The 15,020-nt window shown below is 17.7% G+C and overlaps 1 long non-coding RNA gene across 1 annotated transcript; it reads right to left on the bottom strand.

The window, feature by feature from the left end:
- Positions 1 to 7,393: 7,393 nt before the first annotated feature.
- Positions 7,394 to 10,397, bottom strand: LOC116186248. The gene is made up of 3 exons (XR_004151203.1): positions 10,345 to 10,397; positions 8,286 to 8,339; positions 7,394 to 7,659 (listed from the first exon to the last, which is right to left on the bottom strand). It is a non-coding gene; the product is annotated as an uncharacterized LOC116186248 (long non-coding RNA).
- Positions 10,398 to 15,020: the final 4,623 nt, after the last annotated feature.

Here is a 15,020-nt window from a genome sequence, read left to right as displayed (position 1 = left end):
AGTAAAAAAAAAAAAAAAAAATGCAGAAATAAAGACTTATTTGTATAAAATGACATTTTGTAAGATTCATAATTATTATATATGAAAAATTAAACGATATATTATAACGTGGCGAAAAATTAGAACAAAAGTATATCTTCATTAAATATTTATATCAAATATTATTAATTTAATTAATTTATATCAAATATTATTAATTTAATTAATATTATTAATTTATTATTAACTTAATTATTATTAATTTAATACTAACGAAAATTTTAAAACAATTGAATGTATCGATGTTTTGCAATCGATAATAACAAAAGTTGAATTCAGTTATAAGAGAAAAAAATATTGTAATCATAATAATATAATGAATTGGAAGAAATGTGAAACAATATTTTCTTAACAAGAAAATATATATGTAAAAAGAATTTAACTCACTCACTTTATTATTAAAAGCACCAAATATCTGTAATATTTGCAGATATATGGAACTCTATAAAACATATCTTAATTATGTGCCAGAGTTTAGTATTCAAAGAAGCTAATAGAAATTGTAGAATTCACTTGACATGCTAGAAGAAGAAGAGTCTGCAATGAAAATACTAAACTTTTTTTTGAGACATTGATCTACTTTAGATAATCATCGAGTCCCCTCATTGTGCTCACTAATAACCTTGAAGTGCATGTGACATAATAATAAAATATTATATGATATAATAATAAAAGTATTATATATTGTAAAATTTTGGATGGAAGAAAAATCTAAAATGAAAATTTTAAAATTAATGGATATATAATGATCTATATGAATGACAATGAAGTATATATTAGAAAAATTTAAGGAATATAAAAAAAATAAATAAGTTATGAAGAAAAATCGAAATTGATAAATCCTATAAAACAAAAATTAAATACTTAGAATTAAGCAAAATCCTTATATTTTAATATCTGAAATATACAATATCTGAATTCTGTTTCTTTTAGGCAAAGCTATAAGGGCTCTTAATGTGACTCTATCCAATTTGAATAGTGGTAATAAGAGAATTAATTATTAATTATTCAACATACAAGTAATAAAAAGAGATTAGAATTTGCCAAAAATTAGATTTCAAAATCAGAAGATTTTTAAAAGTATTTTATATTCACCGAAAGGATGAAATTTTATATTTGTGATGTACTTAGTAAAAAAGTTTATAAATAAAAACTTCATAATACTGAGTTTCAAAAAGAAAATTTAATTGTAGAACACAAAGCAAGTCGTTCTTATATGAAGCTATATATTAGCTGGAGTTGATCATTACATATATTATAACTAAATATTTATTATTTATAATTATTATGAAATATTGGATATACTTGAATATTAAACTTAATATTTACTTCGAAGTGCTAAAAAATTTAGATTTGAAAATAACTATGTTCCAGTAAGATAACAAAGCACAAAAACTGTTATTGTTAAAAAATGGATATTATTATTTAGAAATATTAACTCCAATTACGGAATATAAATTAAATATTTGTAGGTATATTTATAGGCAAATAAAAAAATATTCGAAAAATCATGATGAATAAAACAATGATGTATATAGGAATAGATAAAGATATTATTAGACTTTACAAAAAAGTTATTTAGATCAATGCCTAAATGTTTAAAAACCATAATTTATTCTAAAAAGTCTTCTAAAAAGTACCATACTAAATATTAGTAAATAGTAATAATGATAATTATAACAATAATTTCATTAATTTAAATGGATAAAGACTTTTGCATTCAAGTTTCTTATTTATATTATTACTATATTATTACTATATTAGTACTATATAATACTTTGTTTTATATATAACAATTATAGATCACGCAAAATGTCATTTTATTTTATATAAATAAAACTTTATTTCGTGTAACATAAAAAAATCAAAATTCGCTCAGATATATATATTATAAAAAATAAAAAAATAGGAAAAATAGGTGATTTTTTCCAATGAAAAGAAAATTTTATTTAGATGGTTCAAAACTATTATAATCTACAAAATATTGCCTACTAGCACTTGGAATGCCAACATTGGTAATATGAAGTTTTATTCTGGCAATTCGAAATGTTAGATACAATTGGCATGAAAAAGATAAGACATGAAATTTTACAAGACAAATAAAATAATAAAATAAACAAAAATCCTCGCATGCTTGAACGAGTTATTTCTAATTATTTCTTATTTTCTTATTATGGAAAAATTATAATGGAATGGCTTAAATCCGATTTATTATTTATAAATAGGATAATTTTTTTAGTTATATGATCATTTTCGTAAATTGATATTTGAACTATTGCTTATCATTTGGTTCATATTCATTCATGATTATCATTCAATATTGAACTTGATATTGAATTTTTAAAGCAGCAATGTTTTCTAATAGGAATCATAATTGAAGAGAGAAAAAGAGTGAAAAATGAAGAGGAAAATAAGAAAACCTAAATTAGCAATGGGTCAAAGCAAAAATTATTGCAAAGAAGAAAAACTTTGATCATGCTAAGTATAAAACGTATGAATTGATTACATTGACTTAATTAAAAAAAAGATTATTAAGTATTAAGGAGCATTTGAAGTAACGAAATCAAGCGTGATTTTCGATTATTCATTAACAACATAGACAATATTGATATTTGCAAATATAATACATATGTATCATATTATTTCATGCAAAAAACAATTTAATTGAAAAAATTATTTTTTTAGTGTTTTGACTATTATGCATATTACAAAGAATATACAATAAAAAATATTAATACACGTAATAATTTTGAAAAGAGTTACAAATAAAATTAATTGGAAATTTCTGTGCATCCAAATTTGTAATATCCAAAGTGACAAAGAGCAATGCTTAGAAAAAGACATATTTCATTTTTCAATTATCTAAAAGAAAAACTAAAGATTATACAGTATATTCCAAATTTAATGTTTTCGATGAAAAAAAAGCAAAGTTATTTTTATAATATTTTTGTAAAAAAAAAGGAGTTCATTTAAAAATTATTTTAAATAGTATCACATTATAGAAAAATGTAAAATTTTAATCGTAAAAAACTGCGAATATCATATATCATTATTTAATGTTGCAATAACAATGTTATTCGATTTTGATAAAATTTTATGCATGTATATAACTTTTTTAGATCTAAGAATATAAGAAATATAAGAACATTTTAAATTTTCATTATAGATTCAGATAAAAAAGTTAAAAATCATGATTTGTAATTTTTTTTTCGATCAATAACAATCTTTAAAAATATATTCTTTAAATTCATATTATCTAATAAACTAATTCTTCTAACATCTTAAAAGAAGTCATTTGGTTCGAATTTAAATATTTTTTCTTTGTTATTTATGATATAGAAAATATTATCGCTTGATTAAAACATCTGATAATAGATCATGATTCATGAAATCACATCTTTAAATTAATTCTTCAAAAATTCAAGATTTGCTTAATTGTTAATGTTATAATTAGAATTCTATATATATTTTTATTATATATATATATTATATTAAAAATAAAGAAAAATTTATGCCAAAAATATCAGCTTTCTTAGAATAATTCTCCAACCAATAAATTTTATATAACATATTATATTTTTCATTTGAATATTTTTATATAATTTAATTTAACATCATTTTTAATATTATTAATTTTTTTATTAATAAAAGCTAATAATAAGAAATCTTCTTATTATTAAGAAGCTCTATCCATTAAGCAAACAATCATATTCGCGAATATAGCAATTTATCTATACGAACCATAATTAGAATTCAGAAAAAAAGTTTTGAAAAAAAAAAATCATTACTATCATTAGAGAAAAAACGATCTGGAACAAAAGAAAATTTCATTGTTTTGAAGAGGAAAGAAAAATATAATAAGGAAAGAAAAAGATAATAAAAGAGATAATTCATAAAAAAAAGAAGTATTACGAAAATTATTGTTTATAAATTAATAAAAAAAATTGATGATAAAAAATAATTTTGCATATTTTATGAAAAAATATAAGATTCAAGATAAGATGCAAGAAAAGCAAAGGCATTCAAAAAGTATTAATTAAAAAACCAAATATTCTAAATTGAAGAGAAATATATTTAAAAATAAATATATATTATTATATAATATATAATTATAACTGATGCTATTTTAAATTTTTAAAACAAAATAATTGATTATTATAATTATATTATTATAACAATAATATCATGAATAAATGAATAATACAAACTTAGAAAAGAAGTTGAGATTTCATCCATTTCATAGGAAAACTATTGTCGGCTTATGGAAAACATGAAGCAATAATATTGAATAAGATAATATATTTAAAAAAATAATGAATGAATTATTATCATTAGATCGAGATAATAAACCAAAATAGTTTCATCAAAGAACAATTCCTATTCAAAAAATTAACGAAGTAAAAAAATATGATCTATAGTAAAATAGTAAATCTATATTTATAAATTATAAAATTATACAAAAAAATTATAAAATTATTCAATTTCAATATGATTTGTCTTTATATAAATTATAATTGCACAAAATTTATTTACAATTGAATTTGAAAGCAATTAATTTTTAAAATATAAATTAATTTTTTTTAAATAAATTTCAAGACATTAATTATAAAAATGTTAAAATAACGTTTAATTTGTTCATTCAAAGAATCTCATCGGATTAGCGGCAATAAATAAAAAATAAGGAATTCTGTTTATTTAATTTGAATTTGATACTTTAACTAGGAGGCCAATATGAAATAATTCAATTTCATTTTGTCACGATATATTATATCCATCGTCAATCTTTACCTCATTGATCTTTAGCCAATGCTTGTGATAGCAAGAGAAGTAGAATGAGAGCATATACTATACATTTTCTAATAACTGCATAGTATTTAACTATATCAATCATATTTATGAATTACGATAATCGATCGCGATAACTAATCGCTAATAGAGTAAACTCGGATTAGTTTCATTAATGATTTCATCTCTCGAATATACAAAGATAAATCTTTCCAAACCATGTCTCTGTTTTCGATATATTTCAAACAAAGAATTCAAGTGATATGATCATCTAAATCACGAAGAAAAAAGTTTATTGAATCACAAATACTTTTCCATTCTGTAGATTGTGAAACACGATCCTTATCATTTATATAATAGAATTTTGTATCAGTGATCACTCTCCGAGATATATTTCTCTACCAATGCGTATTCTATCAAAAATGCAACGCTTTGAACAGAAAAATCTTCGTATGATAACTTCAATGATTATAAATCGAACGATTTTCAACAAAGAATCCGAAATAACAAAAACTTATTAATGAAATATTGCCCATTAACGATTATTAACGAATTTACCCATTTCATTTCGGAATTGATATTTTCTAACATAATTGAAACTTGTTTTATATTGAAAATGTAAAACAATTCTTATATGGATTGAAAATTTATAATATAAAAGTAAAATAAATTACTTTAAAATTCAAAAAAAAATCGCAATTATTTTTGCACCAACCAATATTTCAAGAATATCTATATAAAAAAGAATTTAATTTATTTATTTTGTTTGTATTAGCTTATATTAGTTTATAAAATAAATTAGCTTTACAAGTAAAAATAATAAGAGCAAAAAAAATTAATATTGAAAAAAAATTAAATTTTATTTTATTTTAATTGATTTAAAAATGAAGTTGATTTAATAATAATAATTAGATAAATTATATGTGAAAAATTTATAGAATTAAAAAATAGGATTCATGTTTAATTTTTTATTAACTGTAACTCGAAACTGACAAGTTTTTAAAAAATTATTTCCAATTTATATTAAATAAATCTGTATTTATTTAATGATATTTTTTAATTTACAATAAAATTAATAAAAGTAAATAATTTAATTGAAAAAAGATAAGAATATTTTTTTTTCTTTGAAAAGAATGCATATGTACGTAATCAGTTACATCAAATTATTTTTTAATCATGGCTGATTGATACATCATATAATATTTTATTAAAAACTAAGTTAAATTAATAAAAAATAATAAAAAAATTAATAAAGATTATAATATTTATGAGAAAATTACGACAATCATAACTCTATAATAATAAACATAAATCTTAAAAAATATTATATTAAATTTTTATAATATTTTATAAAACATTAAATATAAATCTAGTCTCACATAGGTATTATATCTAACTTGTATTTTCTCATACTATTTATTATACTATTATAGCATAGTAAATATATGTATCTTTTCTTTTTTATTCTGTATTCATAGAAACTAAATATTTTGAATATAAAAAAAGGAATTTAAGTCCAATAATGTAAATCTATAATTTTATCGTTTTAATGTTTATAAAGCAGCTAAAATAAATCATCATTTAATGTTTTCCATTTATGGATTCTTTTTAATCCAATACATAAATTCATTCTGATGATAATATAAAATCATTTTCATTCTACAATAATCATTTTTTTGTATAATAAATCAACCATTTCACAATGCTTTAAAAATCTTATTCATTAAGAGAATGAATTTAAGAATATTGATTTTATTCAATAATATAAATTATTATATATACAAAAAGAACCAAGGAATACTGAAAAACATATGTAGAGAATGCACAAAGTTCGAAAAAATGAATTTAAATGAATAAGAATTGTTACAGAGATTATAAGTACAGGAAAAGATATATGATAAAAAAAAATGAATAAAGAATGATTAGATAAATAAGAATATGAATTAGAAAAATGAAATAATTAAATAGATAAATAAGAAAGATTTAAAAATATAATAAATATTTATATATATAAATAAATAATATATTATATAATATATAAATAAAGTTAATCAAAGATAGATGCAAACATGATGTATAAATAAGGAAAAATTACAATATTAGCAATTTTTATATTAAATTAATATTATAAAAATATTAAAGAGAATATAAATTTTTATAAATCTGATTCTATTTCTTGGTAAAAGATAAAATTTTACTTTTTTTTTCTGTTAGTAGTATATTAAATGACATTAAAATATTAAATTACAACAATAGTTGTATCATCGGTTTAAAATATATTAATTTTCTAATTTCATGTTCAATATATAAAATTATATTAATTATAACTGTAACTTCTCATGATCTCATGGAATCTTTCAAAGTTTGCACGAATTACGCTGATCAAATTTTTCTGATACTAAACTGAAGAACGATTCTATGTTTATAGAGAAATGAAGAATAGATCAAGTTTACTAAACTTGATTTACTATAATTTAAGATATATGAAAAAATTTAAGATATTTTAAGATAATTTAAGATTTAATTAATTAATTTTAAGATTTAATTTAAAATATTTTAGAAAAAATCAAATTGTTCTATACAATTAATCTATATGAGTACCTTACACTGGAAAATATTTTACATGAATATTAAAAATGTAATTGAAAATAATTAAAAATATTAAGAATTTCTGTAAGAATGTTGAAATTGTTTTGTCTGTTTTTTATATATCACTCTCTATCGTTAATTTTGGATCCTAAAATTGTTAAAAAAAACGAAGAGGATATCCGACTCACTCTTCAGGAAATAAATATTCCGATTACTTCTTCCAGTGTGTTTGCAATGAGATGTATTCTGAAATAGGAATAGTAGAATTGGTCATCAATAAACAGCAATTTAACAACGGGCTTCCCGTCAGGATAGGATGTTTTACCAAAAACAATTATCACGATGATCCTCCTAGGAAATGATTTTATAGTGATTTTATGTTGCCCATTTATAAAGCAGAATTTGCAACTTTTTTTATGTAACTTATAAAAATATATAATTATAATTTCTAAACTAATAAAATAATATTAAAGTTTAAAATAAAATTTTTAAACTTTTGTTTGGCAGTTATATCCTAAACCAAAAACCAACATCTAGATTATTTTATTTTGAATTACTGAATAAAAAATTAAGTTCTGAATATTTTTTTATTTTTAAAAAATGAACTCTTTAATAAAGAATTTATTCATTTTTTCAAAATTAAAATTATATCCTTTTATTTACTATCATAAAATAAATTAATCAAGTAATAAAAAATAATACATAAAACATCTTTTTGATATTTTTCAATTTTGCTAATTATTTTAAGGGTTATATATATAAATTATATATAAATTAATAAAAATAGCAAAAAAAAATTTACCACTCTATAACAAAATATATTTTGTTATATTTATTTTTATAAGAACTTATAAAAACTTATAAAAACTTACCTTACACGATGATAAAATATATTTAATACAAATCTGTAGAAGTTAGAGAAGGACCTAAAAAATATAATATAAAATAAAAAAACTATAATANAAATAATATTATAAAATAATAAGATTCTACTAATTCTATTTAATTCTACCAACAGATAAAACAAAAATATGAAAAGAAAAAATTTTAAAAAGATTTATAAAAAAAAAAAATTACAAAGATGAAAGAGAATAAAATAATTGCATCATAATTCAAGATGTAATAAGAAGAAAGTCCTTAAAGGAAAACTCTTCTATTTCAAAGCAAAAATAAAAAAAAAATTAAATATAAAAAAGATATAAATATTAAAATAATTAAGATATAAACAATAAAAATGCAGAAATATGCCATAGAATACTAATAATATTTAGCCAATTAAATACAAAGTTAAAATATAAAAAAATTTTAAATATAGAAAAAAGAGAAAAAAAAATAAAAAAGAAAATATAAAATAATAAAACAAATATAAAACAAGTAAAAGAAAACAGAAAAATAAAAATAATAAAAACAATATTTGTACTATTAGATACAAATCAAAAAAAATAATTAAAAAATATGTTAATTAAAAATAATAAATAAAGATAAATAAAAAGATAGAAAGTAAAAAAATTTAAATAAATACTAACTTAGCAATAGAAATAAATTTATATACAATATGAAGAAAGTATATAAGAGAAAAGAATATAAAATATTAAAAAATGTATTATTAACATTAAATCTAAATTGATACAAAAAGTATTTATTATTAATCTTTGATTTATTATTTTAAAAAAAGAAACGTAATTAAAGTTAGTATAATGAAATATAATAAATACAACTTTCATCATTCTCTAATGTATATATCAAATTGTTGTATATAGCAAATGAAATTATTGTATATATAGCAAATGACTGGTTTACAAATGTATAAAGCTATTAAAAAATAACTAAATGTATTTTAAATAATATTTTATATTGAATAACATTTACTACACATAAATTTAGAGTTAAAAAAAAAATTATATAATAATATAATAATAATAAGTAAGTTGAATACAATATATTTCATATTGTTATTTTTATATAAATTGTCTTATCATAAAGATATAAATTGTTTATAAGAAATTTAGAATAATATTACAATAATAATAAAAAAAATTAAATTTTTTTATACAGGTTTGAAATAGATTCCAACATATATAAATTTTAATAGATTTTTGGAAAAGATTGAATCAAAAGAAAAAACAATTTTTGTGTAAAAAAAATATAATTGATAATCATAATTATAAAAAATAAATGAATTATTAATAATAAAAAATTAAATTAATTAAATCAAGTAATTGTAATAATTTTTATTTTATTTTTTAATGAATAACATTTAGTGAATATTTTCAAGCTTTTATTATTATTATTTTCAATAAAACTATAAATTTCAATTTCATTAAAAATTTTGAAACAATATACTATAAATTCAATTAATTAAAAAACAAATTAAACAATTACATATAAATATAATAATATATAAACATATCAAAAATGAGAAACTTAACAAAAATAAAATATTAATATATGTAAAAATAACAAGAAAATATATTACAAGAAAAGTAGAAAATGAAATATTACTAACAATATTACAAATACTAAATGAAATTAAAAAAAAAATCACATCATATATGATTTTGAAAAATTGCATTTAAAACAGAAATTTTTAAAAAAATGATTAAACACATTATCTAAAATAAAATGAATCAAATGAAACAAAAAATTTAAAAAATTAATATGAAAATATAAGTAATCTGCTTAAATGAATAATAAAAAATAAACATACATAATTTGTAATTTACAAATAATATATATATAATTTGTAATTTACAAATAATACATACAATAATGTTACAATACATAATTTGAATTTATTATCTTATAATTTTTTATATAAAAGAATTGTAATAAAAGTAAAATGTAACATTGAGATATACTGTTAAATTATTAACAAAATAAAAAAAAGTTTCAAAAGATTGCAAATAAATAAGTTTTTTTCTTTCAACTTACATTTATTTGTAGAATATTTTCATTTAATTGTACGTTTAATTAAGACCATTCTAAGACATCCTATATAAAGAAAAAGAAATAAAATAATAACAATTAATTACTTTTAATTAGATTATAAAATAAATAAAATGAAAATGCAGAAAACATATATACATTATTATATTAATTGAACATTAAATTAATTTTATTATTATTTTTTAATAAAATTTATTTAATTTTTAAAACTATATCATTCAAAACTCAATATCATTTATATATATATATATATAATTTAAATATATATATATATATATATATTTAAATTATAAATTAAATTATAAAAATGCAATATATATCAAATTATCTATATTATATACAAAATGTATTGTATTTAATATATTATAATAAATACAAAATGCATAAAATAAAATAAAATTTTGAATTTTGAATTTAAATCTTATTTATTTAAATAAATTATTTATTTATTTTGAGGCATATAAAATTATCTTTTAATAATTTTCAATGAATAATAAGCAAAAATATTAATTTTAAATTTAAAAATCTACTTAAAACTTAAAATAAATAAAAAATAACTTAACTCAAATAATAGTAATAAAAATTGTTAGTATTATATTAATAATTAAGAAAAATTTAGCTTGATCAATTTAATACTTTAAAAATATTAATAAATTTATTCACAAGAAGTAATGACTCCACTCATTATAATTCAATCTCTAGCAAATTTCTAGACGAACTATGGATGGATAGAAACCAATATGGTATTCTAATAATTTGTCAAATACATTTAAAATCACTAGCTTTATATACAAATAACTTTTGAATTAGAGAATTTATTGATTTAAAATTAAAATTTTTGGATTTTACTCGTCAAAAACTATTAAAAAGTATAAGAAAAGTTAACAATTTTTCATATTTCAAAATAAAGTTAGCTTTAAACTTTAATTAATCTTAACTTTAAAGTACAAATTATCTTTAAATTATTGTATTAGAAATAGTTTTCTAAATATCATATCTAATTTAAAATTATAAACATAAATGAAATATTAAAGTTATTAACATAGACATACTTTATAAAAATTTATGTTGATTTAGACATGTTCAATAATTTAATCGAATAGTATATAATTTAATAACTTACCGAATACTAAGATTTAGATTGTTAAAACGATTTATTTGAGTAGAAATTCATTTGATTGATATTTCTAGTCGAAATCTTTCATCACTTATTAAAAACTGACTACATTTATCTGAATGTATTTCTTTATTCATATTTTATAAAAATATGTTTATTTATTTATTCATATAATTATAAAAATATATGTAATTTTATAATGAAATAGAAAATAATAATAAACTGCTAGAAATGAAAAGAATGTGAGATTGAGAAATTATTATTACTACAAGTTATAATATTATGAATTTAAAACTAAAGATAAATTAGAGATATAAATTAAAGATAAATAAAAATGTTTTTTTTATAAATTATAACTTTAATTATGTATATGTTCTTTTTATAAATTTTTTTAATTTCTGACAATTTATTTATTTTAGTCGATTATTCTTTTTTCTCCAAAAATTTCACATATTTTTTTATACATTAAAACATTTAATAATAAATGATAATTCATCATTCAAATAAATTACTAGACATGTCTGAATTAATCTTTCGTTTCAAAATATCGATCTTGAAAAACAGCAGACTTTCTTAAATTCTCTATGATTTACTAACAACATAAGAATTATATTTATTTTATTTTTGAAAATGATATATGTACATATACAAAGTATGTACATATAAACATTCCAAAAGTTTCTTAATTACTACAGATTTCTGAAGTACATAATTTCAAGTAATTTTTTCTTTATAAAAATTTTCGTTTCGATTTTATTAACAAATTATTAACAAAAAATAGCGACTATATGAAATAATACATAACTTTATCGTGACATGTCAATAAAATCAAAGTGAAAACAATCGAAATGTGACGCGGTAATAAAATTGATTTAATGCGGGAAATTTTCGAAATGAAACAAATTGGACATAGTTAATAAATTGGACGAAAAATTAAAAAATTCATATGTATAATATAATTACAAAATGAAAATAATGAACCAAACTGCATAAATGATAAAAAATGTTAAGATAATGTGTGTCAAAATTTAATATTAAGAAAAACAATATTAATATTAAAAGAATTTACGAAGTAAAATATAAAAAAAAGTTATTTATTCAAGGATTTGTATTCATGATCTGTGTATAAAACGAAATAAGTAAATATTCGAGCATTCGATTGTTACATGTACGTTATATTTTTGAATTTTATTTTTAGATATATGTCTAACAAATAAATTTTTTTATTAATTTTTTAAAAATAAAAATTCATGTATTCAAATCCTTTTTAAATGACTGTTTTATCATTGATCCAAGCATCATGCATATTTTTACAGCCAACTTATTCAAGATTTTGTACTTCTTCGTATCTCTTTGTTAATATATAAAAATCAATGTATCAATTTACAGCTTGGATATTTTTAGAATTCTTCGAACCTGCAGAATATAGAAATAAAATATAATTCTTGGACAATCGAAATTACGATAGATAATAAATATAATATTGATATTGCTATCATTGTAACTTGATCATTGCATTTCAGTTATCTGCAGATGATTTTATTTTACTTTTGCATTCTGTGAACCTGAAGAATGTCCAAACTTATTATAGATAGATATTAAATGCGCTAATATTAGCTCATAAAAAAAGTATGATCATTTGCCCATCAGAACAGAAATCTCATGTTGAAGATTATTATATTAGTCACCATTTAATCATTTTTAATATTTAAAAATTATAAAAATTTGCAGAAAACAATTTTTTTGTTTAAATAAATATAATTAATTAACAATTTTCAAAGTTTTACTATGGTTTTCTCAAAATAATACTTGCACATCATACATTTCTTATAATAATATTCAGACATTAACATATGCTTAATTTTTTCTATTTTAATCTATATTTTTAGTTTAGTTTAGTAATTATAAAAGAAATGAATTCAAATTTATTTCTTTGAATAGAATATTTATTATACAATATAAATAACATAATATGAACAACTTTTTTATTAAACTTCATATAATAAAATAATATTAGAAAATCACAAATATTTTTTGCATCCAAATATATTTGGATATTAAATATTTATAGTAAAATAATAATTAATTATTTTAATAAATTAAAATAGCAATTTTTTATAAAACTTAAATATTGGTTTTGATGTATTTTTTCTTTAGTATAATTGCTATTTTATCCATTTGATTAATAGATTTTTAATTTTATGAATATTTATAAATAATATTGTAAAAATACATTACATATGATTTTAAAACCATATTCAATCATATGAATAATTTGAATTTTCTGCATTTTCAAATTCAAAGTAATTTGAAACATTTCAAATCTTATTTAATCATAAACATGGAACATAATCCTAAACATAATTATAAACATAACATTTCTCTGAAATAGAAAAAGTACAATTCTACTACCAAAAAAAACTGTGATTATCTTAATATACATTGACAATGTACAATGTACAAATTATATAAAGAGAATAGAATTAATAGAAGGATTGAAATTCTAAAATTCATTTTAAATTTTGTAAAGATATTATATCATATTATATATAAGATATTAACTATAGATATTTCTAAGATTAGAAGATTTGAATATAAAAAATCTTAAATGAAAATATAATTGGATAATACAAATTAAAAATATCTTTAAAAGCTATTAATTAAAAAATATTTGGAATAAATTTGCAATTTTTGCAAAATTGTAAAAATAAGATAATAATCAAGATTTACAATATATACATTAACTTGATTTACAATTATCTTGATTTTATTTCTAATTAATTTCATAACAATAAATATAAAAATATTATTATTCATAAGGAATATTGAAAGAAAGATTTCAATATATCTTCTAATATTTCATTTCAAAATAAATTTCAAGATAATATATCATAGTTTATTATAACCATAAAATGAATATATATCATATATCATCCAGCTGTCCCTGAATTACCAATAATGAGTTTATTATTACATAAATTTTAGTTTAGATTTATTTAAAGTTGAAATTAAATAATTTCAATTTACATATCTAAATGAATATATCTATTTATATATAATTTATAATGCCAAAAATATAACATAAATATTAATACAAAATTATATAATATTTTATTATTAATAATAATAATTTAATTTTTATTATTAATTTAATTTAATTTAATTATTATTATTATTAATAATAATTTATTATTAATACAAAAGTATATAATAATAATAATATAAATAAGTATATAATAATATATATTAATAGAATAATACATATTAATATAATCTAATACAAATTTATATGTAGATTATTTTTAATATGAAATAATAAATAGAAATTTACTATAAAATAATTATTTAGCATTTAAATATATTTAATATTATAAAATATAAAGTTATTACTATGAATGTAAATAAATAATAATGCTTATTAAGTGAGAAAAATATATAAGTATAAATATATATAAAGATTTGAATATTTGTTAATATAAAAAAATAAAAAATTTATTAAATATATCTAAATATGTATCATTTATATTATCCAAGGATTGAATAT

This window comes from Apis dorsata, unplaced genomic scaffold, assembly GCF_000469605.1.
Source record: "Apis dorsata unplaced genomic scaffold, Apis dorsata 1.3 scaffold_526, whole genome shotgun sequence".
Classification (NCBI taxonomy): Eukaryota; Metazoa; Arthropoda; class Insecta; order Hymenoptera; family Apidae; genus Apis; species Apis dorsata.
The sequence above is the reverse complement of the archived record's forward strand: the minus strand, read 5'-3'. Positions and strand labels throughout refer to the sequence as shown.